The following is a 19,773-nucleotide window of genomic DNA, read 5'->3' as shown; positions in this document are numbered from 1 at the left end:
TTTTCATCAAATGGTATTAGAACCAAAAATAAATAAATAATAATTATTATAAATAATTATAAATAAGTATTAAATAATAATGTTAATATCTTTTACGATTTGGCCCAAAATCAAAATGTAGTATATTACACTATCATTTGCCTTGGCCATTTCCTAGATAAAAAATTGATAAAAGGAAAAAAAAAGTTAATAAGAATGTGAATTACATCAAACTAAACTAAAATAAAATAATTTAATTAAATTTGTTGTATATTCACATTCTTATTAACTTTTTTTTTCCTTTTATCAATTTTTTATCTAGGAAATGGCCAAGGCAAATGATAGTGTAATATACTACATTTTGATTTTGGGCCAAATCGTAAAAGATATTAACATTATTTATAAAATAACTATTTACGAGTTTTTATAACATGCAAACTAAGGGAAATCAAAAAAAAAATTGAAAAAAAATATTTATTTTTGGTTCTAATACCATTTGATGAAAAAAAACGAAAAAAAACCTTTATTTTTGGAGGGACCCCATGAAATAATTCCAACCCCAAATTAAATAATTTTTTTTTTTAATTAAAGGCAAAGGTGCGTTCTCTAAAATAAAAAAAAAAATTTTAGATAGCTTTTAAGATAAGGAAAATAATTGACATTAAAGTTTTATGTTTTTTGAAAAATTAATAAATTTTCCTATAACAATAACTTTATGCTCGTTTAATTTTTTCACTTCATCAGTAAAACTTTAGTCACCATTTATAACAATATATTCCCTTTGTGATAGACCGAATTGAAGGTTATCTTTTTCTTTTAATTCGTAGTATCTTCTCGGTTTAATTTTTTCTCCATTCAGAAAAGTTCCATTAGTGCTGTTGAGGTCGAATATATAAGGCAGGACTACCTTTTTCTCAACACCGCATATTTTTCTGTTCACTTCTCTGTATTGAAATACGCAGTGTTGCTGGCTTATTGATGGGTGATGGATTGGAATATCGCAGATTCTTGAATTGCTTCCCATCAAAAAAGCACTTTGTCGGTGCATGTGAAGAGGTTTAGATTTTAGAATTTTTATTATTTCTGAAAACGTACAACCTCCATCATTAATTTTACATAAATATCACGTTTATAAACGGAAATTGTTAAAAGTTACGGACTTTGGCTAATGTTTTGGAGACTTGAAGTTTGGCCAGCAAGCACCAACTGCCTGCTAAATTCTGGTATAAAGTGAGAATTTGAAATCTTATTGATTTAAAAATGAGTAAAGTGTAAAACAAAACTATCAAACATTATTACATTGTGAATTAACCATAGTAACAATGTGTTTAGTATAAGTATCCAACTATCTAATTTATAGCTTTGAAAAGTATTCCATTTTTAATCTATTAGGTTTCAATACCTCACTATATATCGTGGTTACATTTGTTTGTTTTTATAGATTATACCTAAAAAAAATTAAAGTAAATGTTTTTTTACATTAGAATATATTTTTTTAATTTTAGTATTGTCAATAAAAAAATCAATTTAAACTAATTTTTAAGTTACTGTACTTTTTACCATTTATATTTTACTACAGATCTAGATTTTTTTATTACGCTCCGAGTTGCAACACACTAGATTTTTTCCTCCGGTTCATTTCGATTCCTTTTAAAAAACCAATAAAGCCAATCATCTCATAATTAGTATTAGAATGGCAGGGTTGCCACAAAACCTGGACTTTTACTATTTATACTAAAATACCTTGAACTTGAGAAGTTTTAAATAAAAACCTAAAAAAAACTTTTAAATTTGAGAAAATCATTTTAAGTCCTAAAAAAATCTGAAATTTTTAACAACAAAAATAGACCGAAAAACATTCATTTTTAAAAACCTTCAGAAATTTTCCCAAAAACCAGTGGCAATCCTGGTGGTCATTATGCTATAAGAAGCATATAAATTTAGAAAAATACTTTAATTTCCTTTAATATAAGTGAAGTTAATAAATCAAATTATTAGTTATAAAACTTAATCTAACTTATAAATTTGTCTAAGACTATATTTAAGTTAACATTATTTTATAAAAACTAATAGGTTATCATTAGATTTAATAAAATTTGCTGTCTCTTTATTACAATTGCGTTCCTTTAAGCAGATATTTCTCGAAGTATTGAAAGAAATAAGTATAAATAATAAGACTTTAACTATAATTAATTTTATTTTTAATTTTTCAAATCTGTGTATCAGTTCACAGTTTTAATTCATATGTTTGATGTATTGAATTATGATATATTAAGTTTAGAATAAGTATTTTTACTGTTTCCCAACAATATACCTTATCAAACTTGATCTACATCAAACCGTGTTAACTACAGTTTGTTAACAAACATTACACAGCTAAAACACACACATTTTAATAGTTAATTATATAATATATGACAAGTCAGTCTTAACAGTATGTGGTTATTTTATTTTTGTATTAAGCTAATTCATTCAGTAAGTTATACTTATACTAGTAGATTTACCAACTGCGTAAGTAGTTGTTTAAGTAATATTAAATATTATACAATAAACAATAATCTACAATTATGCTCTCTAGTTAACAATAGAGATTTATTAACTCAACTTAAATGTTCCCAAAAAAAAATTCAAAGTTAATATGTGCATAAATCTGCACTCAATAAAACTTTGAATTTAATATTCCAACTTTGTTTAAATAAACAACTGTTTACATTTGTTTGATATAAGTAAACATTATTATACTAGGTTAAATATGCTACCAAAAAACCTTGAATCCTAAAAAACCTTATTTAAACGGTTTAGACTTAAAAATTCAGAAAAAAGCTGGAATGTTTTGATAAATCACAAACAACCTAGTACAACCGGAAGTTTTTAAACAATAATTTACATCTAAAGTAATGAAAATTAAGTTTGACACAAATATCCATCATATATATAGAAAAATCTTAGTACTAGTTTTTTAAGCAAAAATACTAAATTTAAGTTGTTTTGAAGTATTTTTTTAATGTTTTTGTACTATATAAGACATTTCCTTACCTTAGATTTAATAGACCCAAACAATTGTACTTTTGAGAACCTTGAAGAAGTACCTAGAAACTTTTGGCAATCCTGTATAAATGTAATTTTGAAATCATTATGAAATAAATATTTTTTTTTATTTAAACTTCAACAGGGGTTACTATAATATTTTCCATTTATTATGCTTGATTAACAAAATACTTATTGTCTATAATGTAAACAAATAAATTCATGAAATTAACAAAAGTGACAAGTATAGTTCTACAAAAATGTATAGCGGTATGTTACAACTTATTTAATTTTTTTTTTAATAAAGTAAACCAGGACCATATTAAACTTTAACCCAACATAATATTTCTTTTTTTTTTAATTTTCCCAACTTGAGATATTTTATTTAGTATTCACTTGAGAAAAAAGTTGCTGCTCAAATATTTAAGTACTAAGTTTTACATAGCATTTTAGTTTTGCAAATTTGAGATTTTTATGTACACCAGTGTAAACTATATGTTTTAAAATTAATAAACAATGTTTAATACTTAATTTATATTGATTAAGTACTAACCAGTTTATAAACTGAGCTAAGTTTAATTGTTCAACAAACTTAAAAAAACCAAGTAAGTTTTAATTTTTTTTTAACTTTGGCTAGTTTTGAAACAATTTCTACATTTCAGGCTACTTCTTTTTGATTTTAAATCTTTGTTAATCTTGGTAATTAGATTTTCATATTAACTCATAGTATGTTAAAAATTTTGGTCTTGTTAGGTTTTTGAGCTTGTTTATGTTAATTTTATAAGCTTTTGGCCCAAATTAACATTTTTTTTTCAATTTTACTAAAACTCAAACTGCTTTTATTGTTTTAAAAGAATGGCTACCCTTTAAATACAGTATTTTATTTAGATCTGATTTGATAAACTAAAATAAAAAAAAAAATCTTACACATCATAGCAAAATAATATACCATTAACAACACTGTTTATGTTTTTAAAATTTAATAAAAATAGATAAATTTTAATAAAGCACACAACAATTAATATAGTTGACATAAATTTTTTTTAATAAAGTTAGCGAACAAATTTGTAATTTGTAAAAATAATTAAATATTTAAATTGTAGATCTTAGTTTAAGTAGAAAAAAATAGAATGCAGGGTTGCCAAAAATCTTGAATCTTAGAAAAACATGAAATTTCACAATAAAAAAAGCTTGAAAAACCTGGAGTTAAGAAATAAAATCTAAATTTTTAAAGACATATCTCTTAATATAGTAGGAAATGTTTTAAAACGACACTTGTATTAGTATACTTTCAATATATCTAGTATCAAATAAAAAAAATTAAATACTATAAAGCAATTCTAGATACTTATTTTACAAAGAGAGCTAAGTAAACACTAAAAGAATAAAAAAGACTAGGTTTTTTTTTCTAAAACTAATTACATTCTTAAATACTTTTGAATGATACTAAAAATTTATTTCTTTTTTATTCAGGCACAGTTTAAAAGTTTTTTGTCTGAACTTTTGGTTTTAGAATTCTCATGATTTATAGTCAAAAATCTAGAAACAAAGAGAAATGTCCTTTGAAAGGCGGTAACTGTAGGGCAAAAAATGTCATATACCAGGCCACAGTAAAAACTGACAATGCAACTAAATCATATATTGGTCTAAGAGCCAACCAATTTAAAAAAAGAGTGGCAACCCACAGAACGACAATAAATAGCAACCCAGAAGATAGAAATTATATTCAATACAAACAAGCAACTGAGCTATCAAAATACATCCACATATTGAAGAACGAAAATAAGAATTATGAATTGACTTGGACAATACTGGAAAAAGAATATGAATCAAGACCGAGAATCGAGACGTGCAGGTTGTGCTTGAAAGAAGCATTAAAGATCCTACAAGCAGATAAGAACTGTATTAATAAAAGATCAGAAGTAATGAGCTCTTGCAGGCACAGAAACAAATTTTTATTATTCTATTGGAATGAGTCTAAAACCTAATAATTTAAATATTCTTAGCATTTTAATCATCCGTTAGTTTTTTCAGAATTTTGTTAAGAATTTGTTGTGTTTTCGTTTATATTACTGCATTTAGTTTTTTAATTTCTTTTATTTTTATTTATTAATTAATACCAATATTTAGTTCACCTAATTATGCATTTTTCATTAAAATTTGAATAGTTAATGTTTATTTATTTTTTACGCATCAATGAGTTCAGATTCACATTACTGCCAATGTCTAAATGTTATTTACTGTTTTGAAATTATTTGAAAAGGTCGGCTAAGGCTCACCGAAACCGGTAATAAACCAAAGCAGTGCTTAAACATTTGTTTTATTATAGTCAAAAATCTAAAAATAGCAGAAATTGAAGAAAAGTATTATTTGTTTATAAATAGTTTTAAGAGTTGCTAGTTTTTTGACCTTTTTTACTGGTGTTATTATGATAATATCTATATGTTACAATTATTTTTAAAAATATTATCTTCAATTAGCTTTGTATTCTACTGATTATAATAGCTGAGTCAGCTAAGTTGACAATAGATTATTTGATAAATATTTTATCCTCACAATAACTTGACAACACTTCTAAAAAAAATGTATGATAATTCATTATAAGTATAAAAACAATTAAAAAAAATCCCATTATCTTAAATTAATTATATTTCAGGCAATATATATTACATATAATGTGTAACTTTAAAATGAATAAAATTTACATAAAATACAAAAGCTTGTTGTAAATTTACACTTTTATTAAAATTAGTATTTATGAACAATGATAAATTTAAGTTTTATCTAATAAACAAATACTGCGTCATTTGGTAGTCCTAAATAGGGCATAACAAATTAAAACAGTAAACAAATAGTCTAATTTCAACAACAACAGTTTAATTTATTCACTACATCAATTAGTCACCATTTATAACAACGTATTCCCTTTGTGATAGACCGAATTGTAGGTTATCTTTTTATTTTAATTCGTAGTATCTTTTCGGTTCAATTTTGTCCCCATTCAGAAAAGTTCCATTAGTGCTGTTGAGGTCGAATATATAAGGCAGGACAACCTTGATCTCAAAACCGCGTATTTTTCTATTCACTTCTCTGTATTGGAATACGCAGTGTTGCTGGCTTACTGATGGGTGGTGAATTTGAATATCGCAGATTCTTGAATTGCTTCCCATCAAAAACGCGCTTTGTCGGTGCATGTAAAGGGGTTTAAAACATTCATCATTTCTGAAAACGTACAACCTCCATTTTGTCTTAGACATTGAGGCCTCCGGAGGCTCGTTGTAATTTATAACGACGCCCTTGTAAGTGTTAGTGTCAGCAGTGAGGTTTCCACTTAACCCTAGGTTTGGCTTTTCTCTCTTGACAAGTCTCTTAACATCTGAGCGAGGAGTATTCTTTACTATTGATGATGATAGTTTTAATCCTGCTTTTGTTTGAAGTTGCTTGTGAGGACTTCTTTTTTCCGGTCGACTTCACTGTTGTTTGTCTTGCGCGTGTCATTGTGAAATGATTAGTTTTACATTAATACCAAGTTTATGAAGGAAAATACTAAAAGTTACGGACTTTGGCAAAATTGCCCACAAGTGGCGCAAAAGATAAATTTATTTAATTTTCAGGGACAATAATTTTTCTTAAGTTTTACAATTAAAAAAATTCGTAGCATTAATGTGATATTTGAATTAGTTTTATTAGAATTATATTAGAAAATAGTCAGATATTTTTGTAATAAAGACCTAAAATATGAATTGCGTATGCAAAATATTTAGACTGTTTGTTTGTGTTAACTCAAAATATTGTAATTGAATAAATATGTGACTATTTCTATATGTTTGTGGCAATTGCGTTTTGGAGCCGTAAAACAATAAGAAATAAAGAATTGTGAACGTTTAGTAAGCTTTAGTTTGTTTTAAGTAAACCTGTCATGCTCGAGTAGATATGTGACGATAACCACAAATGAATTTGGAAAGTATGTTTATTAATATTCGTTTTATGTTACATAAAATTAAAAAATCACATTTGCTCTTCACAGTCATCAATTGCTTCAAGAGAAATTAATGCCTTAATGTCTAAATAGCAAATGCAATGTTACAAAATTTTAAATAATACCAATTGTAATAATAATAGAACTTGCTTATAATATTTTTATGGATATTGTCTCATTAGAAAAATTTTTAATTTAAGTAACTTTGATGTTTAAAAAATTAATAACTTAAAAGTTAACCATAACATTCATTTCTAAAAAGTTTAAAAAGAAATCAATTTGATTTTAAATTTACTGTATCATCACCATTTGAAAAATATAAGCAACTTTAAATATAAAAATTAATTAAAATGTTAAGAAAGTATTATTCTTTAAATAAATCCTTACATAACAGAAAAGGAAAAAAAAAACAAGCTTTGTTATTATTTAATATCTCATTTTATTTGCTTACAAGCTTAAAAGTTTAAAGTTATTTAAAAATAGAATTTAATGTTGTTAGAATTTTGTAGTATATTTTTTTGTACATGTGTCAACCACTTGGTTTCGCAAAATTCAATTTTATTGTTTTAAAAGTTTAATAAGACTCCTAAAACATTACGCCTAACCAAATGTTAAAAATTATATCAGAAAAAAGAGCTATATATGTATATATATTTTAAATATTGATATCCTTTTGATAAAAAAAGTTTGTTTAACATTATTGTAGGAAGTTCAGTCATGTTATAATTTACGTTCTAATAATTACCCAATTATAAATAAGCTTTAATGTATTTTTTAATGCCGGTTAGTAACAGCTCGAAACTAAAATTTTTAGTCATGTCCATTTCATTCAAAAACAGTTACCTCTCGCATCTTTACGCACTCATGACCTTACGCACTCTCGTTTAGTTACGCATTTTAGCATTCTAAAAAATTCAAAACATAAAAACTTTCTTTTTTTTTGATATTGCACAAATTAAGTTTTTTGTATATTTTCAATTTAAAATATGTTTTTAAATGTTAACTCATCTTTCTATATCTTTAGGCTTTGTAAACTTATGTTCCTTGACTAATTGATAAAAATTAAGCTATACCTCAGTATATCAGAAGTTTTGTTAAAAATAAGAGATTAAATTAAAGTTCTGTTAGAAATATGACTGTTTTAAATAATGAAAATATAATGAACTAATGAGAGTTTAAAACACAAATAAATAATACAGCAGTCTTGACCTACAAATGAATAAACATCTAAAAAAAAATTTAAAAAAAAATTCAGAGCAAAAAAAAAACTTTTAAACTCGGTGCATTTGGTTACATTAATACATTAGCATTGTCTCAATATACATTTTTTTTTTAGTTGTGTGAACATTGAACATTAATTATGTCTAAATTACTGAAATCGACTAATTCTAACAAAAAAAAAAGCCAGCATCAATTATTAAATAAACATATATGTAAATTTGTTTATTAAAGTAAGTAAATTTTTTACAAAATCTATATACAAGTCAAAAATAAATGATAGTTATAGTTGTCTCGGATTCTTGATTTAATGGAGGTTTTAAAAATTGTCCTATTCTAGTTAAAAAAATAACAATTTTTTAAATATTAATTTTAATAAATGTTTTTTGCTTATGATAACTAATTAAACTTAAATGAGAACATCATTATTTGTTGTTAAAAATGTAAGTACAACAAGGTTCCCACAAACTCAGGGATGTCAGAAAATTTTATTATTTATTTGATTACAATGAAACTCAAGGCAGTTTTGATTTTTTCTAAAAAAATCTGAGAAAGTTTTAATTTTTTTTAACTCAGGGAAAAATTTTCTAGTTATAGAATAAAATTTAGTTGATCCAGTTTCATTATTTTGTTCATAAAATTAATTTTATTTGTTTTTAAGTGCTTATTTAGAAACTATTTAGCCTTGTCTTGTGGCTACTTTTTCATTATTCTTATAATTTACATAGTAGTTTTTATCTTAAGTATTAAGTTTATATTTATCACAGAATTGTCATACACTCAAGGAACTCAAGTAAACTTAGGGAAAATTCAAATTGTAGAAAATCTCAGGGAGACTCTGGAAATTTTGATTTTTTTTTATAAACTCAGAAAAACTCTGGGCAGTTATGATATTCTAAAACAATTTTAAGGAAGTGTTAAAATTTTTGATAAATCTCAAGGAAAATTTTTTTTAGTATACAATGAGATTAGGTTAATCTAAATTCAATATATTGTTCAAAAAGATTATTTTCTTTATTTTCAAGTACTTATTTAGAAGTTTTTCAGCCATGTGGCTAGTTTTTTAATTTTCTTAAAATTAACATTGTAGTTTTCTGTTTAATTTAAAATATATTTTTATCATGACTAAAGTTAAACGAAAACAAACACTTTAAAGAAATGAAAGTTGTGCTTAACTATGGAAAGCTTAATACACTCTAATTCTAATGTAAGCATTTTAATATGTTTTATAGTTTTTATTTTTTGCTGATTTAATCTGAAAAATTTCTAAAACATGAGTTAAAAAAAGTTTAAAACTTTTAAAAAAAAGTTGGCTGCATCATGAAGATTTTAAGCATAGGTTACTAGAAGATTGATAAACAAAGATTTAAATATAAGTTGGTTTTAGATAATACTGAGGTATTAGTAATTTGCGCCAGAAACAAAAAAAAAATTAAGGACTTGAATAAAACCTCAGGGAAGTTTATGGTCACTCAGGGAGAATTTTTTGACTCAAAGAGTGTCAGCCCTTTCTTTTAGTGTAAACAGGGTTAAACAATCGTACACAGCCAGCTACAATTGTTAAATTAACTCTTAAACAACATAAACTACCTTAAACTCTTCTTTTTTATAAATCAAACAACCTGATCTTTTTTATTTTAAATTTAATTTAATATGAAATTTAATTTAATATGAAATTACTCAGCACTTCTGATGTGTTGACTCTGCATATTAAACAATGTTTTAAAAATAAGTTAAAATTATTTTTAAACTAAAGTTATACTCTTGAAAATAGTTTTGCTTTTAATTTTTATCAAGAACAAAATTTTATACAGTTTTGAGTTCAGTTACTTTTAATTAATGAAAGTAAGTATTTATTGCAAGTTACAAAACAAGTTGATGTTATAATCTATGTACTCCATAAACTATTACAAACTTATTAATTTGTCAGAAAACTACAGTTATAAAATAAATACTTAAAGTATTCCAAACATTTAATTTTGCTTAATTAATTTATTGCTCCTTTTCATTAAGGACTTGTGCTGTAATGCAAAAAGAAAAGTATATAACTTGAAATTTATATATTCTTGGAGTTTCTTTTTTATTTTTTTTTACTTTTGTTGAATGATTTATATTTTATTCCAAGCTTTTTATAATCTAATATTTTTGCTTTTAATTTTTACTAAGTGCAAAATTTTATATGATTTCAAATTCAGTTGCTTTTGATTAATGTGTGTATGTTTTTATTGCAAGTTGTAAAACAATTAAACAAAAAAGATTTTGTTTCTAAAAGTCAAACATAAAATATTTTATTTTAATATTTCTTAATTTTATACTAAAACTTTCAAAAGTAAGTTAGACTTCTGCCTTATGTATACTACAACAGTGTACGTTTACCTTAATGATTATAAGATATTTATGCTTTAAAGTTAAAACTTCTGATGTTTTCACAGTACTTTTTTAGGTCAGAAAAAGGCCATTTTTAATTTATTTTTATTTGGTCTAATTGTAATTTAAAATGTTTTCCCTTACATTTGCTGAGTCAGCAAAAACATACATTTAATTTATACCCTTATCCCTAACTCACTTTACTCAACCATATTTAAGATATATGAAAAAAATGAATTTTTATAAACTAAATTTTTTTTTCTATTTGTGCTGACTCAGCAAGTATAAGGGAAAACTCCTTTAGATTACAACAAAACTCAGTTCTATGTTATTTCTTTTTTTAATCGGAAAGTACTTTTTCAAGTCAAATAAAGGTAATTTTTTATCTACTTTTATGTTAGTAACTGTATTTAAAATGAAAAGTTTAAAATTAAGTCTTTTTTAATGTGTTTTCTGTTCTTAATTTCAACAAATAAAACGTACTATTTTCTATTCAAAGATTTTACTGCAGTTAAATGAGAATTTTCAAGTAAACTTTTTAAACATTTACTTTAAAACAGGTTTTTATATAAAGAAGATTAAAAACGTGTTAACCTTTGAATTAAATATGTTTCAAAACCTGACACTTTTAAAAACTACTTGGCACATGTATTACAAAAAATCTGAAATATTTGAAAAACCTTAAACAACCTGGAACTAGGGCATATTTACAATTGCAGTTTAGGAAAAAAAAACTGGAACTTTAAACAACATCACTAAAAAATCTCAAAATGACTTTTATTTAATACTGATATTACTAATACTGCATATTGTACTTTTAAGAGGCCTGTAGTAAAATATAAGTAGTAGAGTTTATTAAACAGTAGTTTGTAGGAAGTTTACATTTTTTTAAAAAGCGACAATCCTAAGTTTGTATTTAAAAAATTTTTTTGTTCACATAATTAACTAAAAGTTGTTATTGTAATTATATTGCAAGTTTTAAAAGAAGATAGAGAGTTGTCTTTTGAAATTTTTCTCCAGGTTTTCAAAATTCCTTGTAGGATTTTAAATATACACATTTTACTATAAAGTTAAGCTTAAGGTAGAAACTGTGATAATAGTATAACAAAAATTAAAATAATTATTTAAGATACTTAATATTTGTTTTTTAATAAAAAGATTATTGATGAAGACAAAAATATTTTATCTATAGGATAGATTTTTTGAGTTAAATTGAAATTTTACTGATTAACATGTTATAATTGTTAAGAATTCAAGGTTTTTTTTTAAGTCTTAAATTCAAGTATTTTCCTGGTTTCAATGTTTTTAGCAACCCTGTAGATAGATTTTGAAAGTTAGTTACTTATTATTTAACATCACCAATAAATTATAAATGCATATTTATAGAAAAAGTACAAAAGAAAAACTTAAAAATGTAGGACTAAAAATGTTATGAAGAACTTTATAAGTATTTTTGCTTCAATACTATTGTTTTATAAACTTCATTCGTAATATTAAAAGTTCCAAAATATGTTCCTATTTTATAATTTATATACTCCACAAACTAATATAAACTTATTAATTTGTTGAAAACCAAAGTTATAGTAAGCGTACGTATTTTTTTTTTTTAAATAAACTTAGCTTGTTTTATTTTTTGCTGCTTTTTATAAGCATATTTATAAGGAGGTTTATAAGGAAAATAATTTTATGAAAATAAGCAGAAAATAAAGACTTTTAGTAATACACTTAACTGCTTAAAGTTTTAATATTTGTACTTTATTTTATTAGAGCTTTTTCATTTTATAACAAACTATCTTTAATCAGTTCTAGTGCAAAAACGGTCGTAGTATCCTTATAAAAGCAATAAAAATAGTTTTGTACTCCTACTATTAAATTACAGTTTAAGATGGTTATATTTTTTTGTAGTTTAATGTGCACAAATTTTCACGAAAATCCAAAAAAGATTTTTATCATTGCTATTAATGTTTTATTTATGTTTTTAGTACTTAATTTCATTTATATATTTTAATGATTTTCTGCAAATAGTTGTGTTGTTAAATTTATTTTTACAGCCAAGCATTAGTTTAGTATATATTTTATAATATATAACGTTGGAGACTTAAATATTAAAATGAATAAACATACATTGCAACAAAATGGAGATTCATTCACAATTGAACTATATAAAAAGAGCACAACAAATAATAAAAGCCTTAGTTTTCAAGATCTGTGCAAAGAAAATACCAGGCAACATTTTGATGATTTAAAACTTGGTAAGTTTGTTGTTAATAATCTTAAAGTAGTATAGCTAAATTAAAAAAACTAAAACATAAATAGTCTTTTTTAAATTGATTTTGTTAAAAGCCCATTATCAATTTAAACCGATATTAACATGTATTTGTCTGTAACTGTTACAATATTTTGAATTCAATATATATAACTTTAAGTAGCTAAAATAACCAATTTGTTTAAAAGATAAGAAAACATTTTTGCTTGACAATTAACTAACTTTAAATTTTATATTTGTAATCTTAAATTAATTATGTTATATATTTTTATAATATCTCAAAAAAACAAAAAATACTTAAAGTTATATAGTTTCAATTGACTACTTAATATAAATGTTCGACATTACTATTATAGTAAAACTTCAGAATAAGTTTATTAAATAAAAAATATGTTACCTAGGCACCAAGATGAGAAAAATAGTAATTTTACAAACATCCTTTACTCTTTAAAAACTTTTGTTTCATAATAAATACAAACATTAAAAATTATAATATTTAAAGGAAAATCGGATTCACAGTTTCTAGTAAAGAATATTTATTATAAATATTTGAAACTTTATTTTTCGCTAAATATACTATTCATTAAGGATCCAAAAACCAATTAATTGTCAGGGAAATAAGATAATTGTTTAAATTCAAAAAAAAGATTGCCTCTACTAGCCGTACTGGGTTGATTGGAAAAACAAACATAGTGCAAAATATAAATATCTTATCATTGCATAGTTTCCAATAACACCATAATTCAAATATTTTTAAAAATAAGTAGTTAATAACTAAACTTTTAAATAAAAATGATAAATTTTAGAGTGTATACCTATATCAGTTCCGTTTTGGTTTTATATAATGTTTTTATTTGCAATGGTCATTACTACCAACCGAAACTAGGTAATAAAAATACAGTAACAATTTAGGATCATTGCGTCTAAATACTTATAAGCAGAGGTGTTAAATCGCAGAGCACAAAATCCCCGCAGTAGAATAAAAAAATAAAATCCCCGGCAATAGAATTAAAATTTCTTATGAAAGAAAAAGCTGTATTTTACAAGTTGAGAACATAAAAGTTTCATATATTCAATTACACCAACATATTTAAAACCATATTGTTTTTATAAATATGAATGCCTTAAATGTAAGTTTATGTTTTTTATTTTCATAAGGTTAATTTTAGTCACTTTATTGTTAATTCAATCATAACTAGTTTTTAACCTTATAGTTGTAGGTAATGTTTGGTTAGAAAAATTAAAGAAAAGTATCTTCCACTTATTTAAATGGTTAATAAACTAAAAACATTGTAGCTTTGGAACTAATTGATGTTAAGTTAATTTATTATTTGATTTTTTTTTCCAAAAATTAGATGAAATAGACAATTTTTTTTTCTTATATCCTACTTTTATCAAATTATTTGAATTTTTAAACTTGAAAATAAAGTTTGATTATTATAATTTTTTAAGATTCATTATAAATTGTTTTATTGCGACATAGATTTCACTTAAAAGTAATTTGAATATAATTTATTATTTTTGTTTACAAACTTGAAACTACTATTTGCTAAGTAGAAATCTATTTAAAATTTTTAATTTTTAATGTGGCAAATTCATTGAGTCTTTTTTTATTATAATTAGGTAATTTATTAAAAAAAAAATTTATATTTGAAAGTTTTAGTATACAACTCAAGGTTTTTACAACTAGTTTTGTAAATTAAGCAGACTTGCAACAAGGTCAGGAAAAGTCAGAAAACTCAGGAAAAGCAAAAATAAAAACAAGTAACAGGAATAGTAAAGTAAATCTTTTTTTGAAAACAGTCAGGAAATTTGACTAAATTAAAAAAAAATACCAGATTTTGTCAGTTTAAATTTACTAAATTCCTTATATTTAAAAACAAGTCTTTGAATGGTAAAAGGTTAATTAAAATTCTTTAAAGTGTGATTAAAATTGAAAAAATTTCCAAGAATTTTACAAAATTACTTAATTATCAATGCCTTCATTTTGTAAAATTAAATGAATATCCTTTATAAAACTGGTAAATGTTTCTATTAAAATATTCTAAAACTACCCTACTTGAACAAGCAGTTTTTGTATGCAGTTTGATAATCTGTAGCATTTCTTAGTAAAACAATGATAATACACATAAGTTTATCTAGCATATTTTAAAATTTAATTGTTTTTTTTAGGTGAATGAATTATTTCATTTTAATTTAACACTAGGTTTAGTGTTTTGGGTAATAAGTTTATGTGTATAATTTACCTGTTTATAATTTTTTCAAAATTGTTTATATTTAAAAAAAAATTATAAAAGAGGTGAATTTCATAGTTAAGTTTAATTATTTATAGTATATTGTAGAATAGCTGTCTTTTAATATTTTTACATAAATAAGGGTAAAATATTCACCTCAATATGTTACATGCAATGTTTAATCTTTTCTCTAATAAATAGAACTGTTCTAGATTTTAAAATGTAGTTTAAAAATAAATTAATTTAAATTAAAAATTAATAATTTGCCAAGGTTTATGTTGCACTAATAACAAGGATGAAAAATAGTTTCACCATTATATTGAAAATTTTATTTATAAAAATAATATATATTATTAAATTTTAACTACATTTAAAAATCTAAAAACAATTTTTCATTAACAATAAACTTGTTTTTAAAGCCTGGCGTTGGTTTAATTGTTCTATTTTTATAAATTGAAATTAACCAAAATTATTATGGCCCATTAAAAATGGTTGTTAATGAGAAATAAAAGAAAAAAAAATTGATTTTTAAGATCATAGGAGGATGAATATATTTTTTAACATTTTGATATTAATTTGTTTTTTTTATTAAGTATAACCATATCATTAATATTTCAAAGAACTTTTCCTGAAAATTTTTAAAATTTAAAATTTAAAAACTTTTATAAATATATTAAGATGTTGAAACATTTAAATTTGTGGTACCTTGAAGAAATTATGTATTTTTTTAAACACATGATACAAAAAATTATAGTCAATAAACAAAAATATTAATTAAAACTTAAAATCACAGAAATTTTTTTTTTGTACTTTATAAGTTTTTTTTTTTAAAGCATTAAGCTAAAGAACTTTATTTTTGTTATAAAAGAAAGAGCTTATGTATAAAATTAATATGATATACTGTTTTAATTTTACAAACAAAATGTTATAATAATAAAGTACAATGTAAATTAAAAATTTTAAAAGTTAACTTTTTACTAATTTTATTAAAACAAAAGTAAAAAAAAAATAACTAATGAAATTTTAATTTAAGGTAAAAAATGTGAAAAAGTTAGCTACAAATTGTTACTTTAGCATTTTAGTTGCTATAGTAAACAGCTGATATTAACAGCTGTAATTAACTGGCATCTTGATTATAACATGACTGGTCTGTAGTATTTATATCAAATGAATATCAAAACAGAAGTAAAAATTTGTTCTTCTGTAAAGATAAAACAGCTTTTTTCTGATTAGCTAAATAAATAAAAACAAGTTTTGAATCCACCCCATTAGTCTTAGGGTTTATAGAAAGATAAGGAGCTTATAAACTGTTGTAACTAGTCAAGAAACAAGCTTTTTAAGTTAAATAATTGTGTCAATGTTGTACTATTAAAGTGAAAAGTTGCAAATAAAATAAAACAATGTTTAACAATTTAGAGTATAATTGGTTATCTCCTAACCTTGTTAGTTTAGTTCAGTGGTGTATTTATCTTTCTGTATTGTGTGTTTTGTATGTATCATAAACATATTTTAAATAATCTTTATAAAAAATTTATCAGCTTTTATATGTATCTTCTTATGTTGTTGATAATTAACGTTTTAAATAAAATCCCATTTTTTAATTGCTTACAACTTTTTGTACATATTTTGTACCTTTTAAAGAGTAATTGTTATGAGAAGTTATGAAAAAATTAGCTAAATTCAAACTTGATTTGCTGTACTTAATTACAAAACTAAACCATCTTTTACTCTTTTTCTTAATAAAAACTTATTACAAGCTTTCAAAATGTTTTCATTAAGTTAAAAAGCATATCTGTAAAACTATGTGTAAATTAAAATTAACTCTAATTATTTCTATGTTTTATACTATTCAGTTTTTAATATTACCTTATAGGAAAATATATATTTAATGAATTTAAGTAAACTACAACCAATTTTTATAATTATTTTACAAAAACTAGCTAATGGTTAAAACAGCTAGTTACTTTTTATATTTTAAATACCAGTAACATGGAAAAAATTTAAATTAAAATTACATTTCAGTCTTGCACTTTTTTTCAAACATAAACCTTTGATTTTTTTTAAGTTTATTTATAGTTTAAACAACTATAACTAATTTGTTTTTACAGATACTGATAATAGTATATTAGTTATATAGAACAGTAGTCGTTCAAGTTTCGATAGAATCATATGAATCAGACATGGTTAGTTCCTTATGAATGCGTTTCAAGTATAACTGAACTTAATTCTAACTGGTCAAATAAAAACATTGTTACTTCTTAATAAATGTATGTGTATAAAATTAGTTTGGTATTTTTGTTATTAGAGAATATAATTTACAAAAATTTAAAAATAATACTTGAGTTAAACTTTAACATACAGTTTTAATTCAAATTACATTTACTATTTAATTTAACTTAAAAGATGATTACAATACACGAAATGTTGTTAAGGCCATAGGGGGGTTAACAAATATTTTACAAAAAAACACTTACTTCTCTACAAGGGCATGAAATATGAACCATCAGTCAATTTTTTAAGGGAAATAATATTTTTGTTAAGTACTAATATTTATAAAAATTAGCTGTAATAGTTTTGATACGGATCTGTATTTTTTTTTAATATAAATTAAAGTTTTTATAAAACATATCCAAACCAATGAATTTTAGTTTAACGTATAAAAAAACTTAACTGATAGAAAAAAAACAAGAGAAGGTTCATTTATAGAAGCAGTATTATTCAAATGCAAAACTTTTTGACTTAAACTATTCGAATATTACTAATTGAATTATTGTAAAGTTTAAACAAAAATAGGTTAAAAGCTAACTAAAAAAATATAGATTTGGTTCAATGCTATTTTTATTTTTTCTAGTTTGTCCTCCAATGAGAACCTTATTGCAACCAAAAATTTGTGTTACTCAAGGTTGAGAATTTTAGCTAAATGATAGGAAGTTTTAAATAACAAAGACATATTTTAAGATCAGTTTTCAAAACAAAATCAACACCCCTGATGGCCTCAATACCAAAAAAAAATATGTTTACTTATGTTTTAATTTATTAGTCATGATTCTAACAAGAAAATGAAATTTTTTAATGAATTTTTGTTTATTTAAACAAATTTCATTAATTTATTGTGTAATGTATTTATTTCTATTTGAGAAATTCATTAAAAAAATATATTTTTTTAGAGAGATTTCGAGTCATTAGAAATTGAAGTTAATCGGTTTTGTGAAACATTCCGCACTCGAGTTACAAAAGCAGAGAGTCTTTATGAACTGAAAGTAGAAAGGCTATTTTTATTGGAGGAAGTCTGGGGGTACAAGTATGGGGACAGTTTTGTTCAAAAAAAAAACATTTAGAAGACCGTCTTAAAATCGACCTGGAAGAAATAAACAGGGAAATGGCTTGCGAGAAACTCAACGCCAAACTTTATAGTGCCAGTGGGCCGAACAAACGTAAGAGCAGACAGCTGGGTTACTATGAGCAATCTTTGAAAAAGCTGCGCGAAGAACGTGCCCTCATTTTGAGAGAACTCCAAAATCTCAAACAGCTTTTACAGCAGCTTGAGGATCTGAAAAAAGAAATTAAGAGCAGAAAAGTGTCTTTGAAAGGTGAAGAGTATGTGGCTGATAAATCCCTCACAGGGGAGAGATGTGGTGTGTGTCTTGGTGATATTCAGGTTGGTATGAAGATGGTGAGACTCAGTTGCGGTTGCAGGCATATTTTCTGTTACAATTGTGTGCTGCAGTGGTTTGAAAAGAACTGCAGTTGTCCGATCTGCAGACAGTAGGATTTTTTTTAAAGTTATCAAAATTACTTGCAACAGTTTTTGTCTCAAGTTTTTATAACTTTTTATTTTTGATTGTAGGTATTAGGGTTGTATTTTTAACAAATTTTATCTAATTTCAAATAAAGATGTTAGTTTAATTAATTTTTATCAATTAGTACGTTAGGAAACTTTTTTAAGAATTTAAATTATGTTAATATTTAATTAAATTGTATCATTGAGATGAAGTACTTTTGCACATAAGTTTATGAGCTTCTAAGCTAATTTATTGATAATAAAGTTTATTGTTCATAAAACGCTGTTAATTTGTAATGGTTTATTATATGTTTACTAAAAATTGTTTTGCTATACATAATTTTATATATTAATGTTTTAAGAACAAAATTTAAGAGCATAGGGGGGTCCACCTTGATATTTACAAGTTGATCTTATTTCATAGAGTTTTATCTGAGCTGTTAGACGATTTTAACCGTTTGAAAAAGTTCAGAGTATTTTGTGAGATATGAGCGGTCAAAGTCGGTGACCTCAATAGGTTCCTAATGGGAGGCGCAAACTAAAAACACGAAAAAAGACTATTTCACTAAAAATCTATCTCCTTCATTTTTAAGCAATCTTCTTCAAATTTTCAGAGAAAGTGTATTATTAAGTTTTAAAAAGATTGAATGCAGGAACTTTTAAATTTTAAAAAATAAAATTTTTATTAAAAAAAACACCTTTTTTTTTTAAATTTTAATTTAAATTTTTTATTTTCAATATTTTAAAATTCCAACATTCAAAGTCATTTAAATTATAAATGGAACATTTTCTGAAATTTCAAGGTCTTTAGCTCAAAAAATGAAGGAGAAGATAGATTTTTAGTAATTTTTTAAATTTCCTATAAAATTGACCCCAAAAACTTTGCGTTCATTACGTTTGTATCGGAAACTTTTTATAAAAA

At 23.8% G+C, this 19,773-nt stretch overlaps 2 pseudogenes; both read right to left on the bottom strand.

Annotated features, from left to right (window-relative positions):
* Positions 1-730: 730 nt before the first annotated feature.
* Positions 731-1,027, bottom strand: LOC145829074 (smad nuclear-interacting protein 1 pseudogene; annotated as a pseudogene).
* A 4,936-nt stretch (positions 1,028-5,963) lies between these two features.
* Positions 5,964-6,927, bottom strand: LOC145829073 (smad nuclear-interacting protein 1 pseudogene; annotated as a pseudogene).
* Between the last annotated feature and the right edge of the window lie 12,846 nt (positions 6,928-19,773).

The sequence above is a fragment of the Thalia democratica genome, chromosome 2 (assembly GCF_965202585.1).
Source record: "Thalia democratica chromosome 2, ktThaDemo2.hap1.1, whole genome shotgun sequence".
In the NCBI taxonomy this organism is placed as follows: domain Eukaryota; kingdom Metazoa; phylum Chordata; class Thaliacea; order Salpida; family Salpidae; genus Thalia; species Thalia democratica.
The sequence above is the reverse complement of the archived record's forward strand: the minus strand, read 5'-3'. Positions and strand labels throughout refer to the sequence as shown.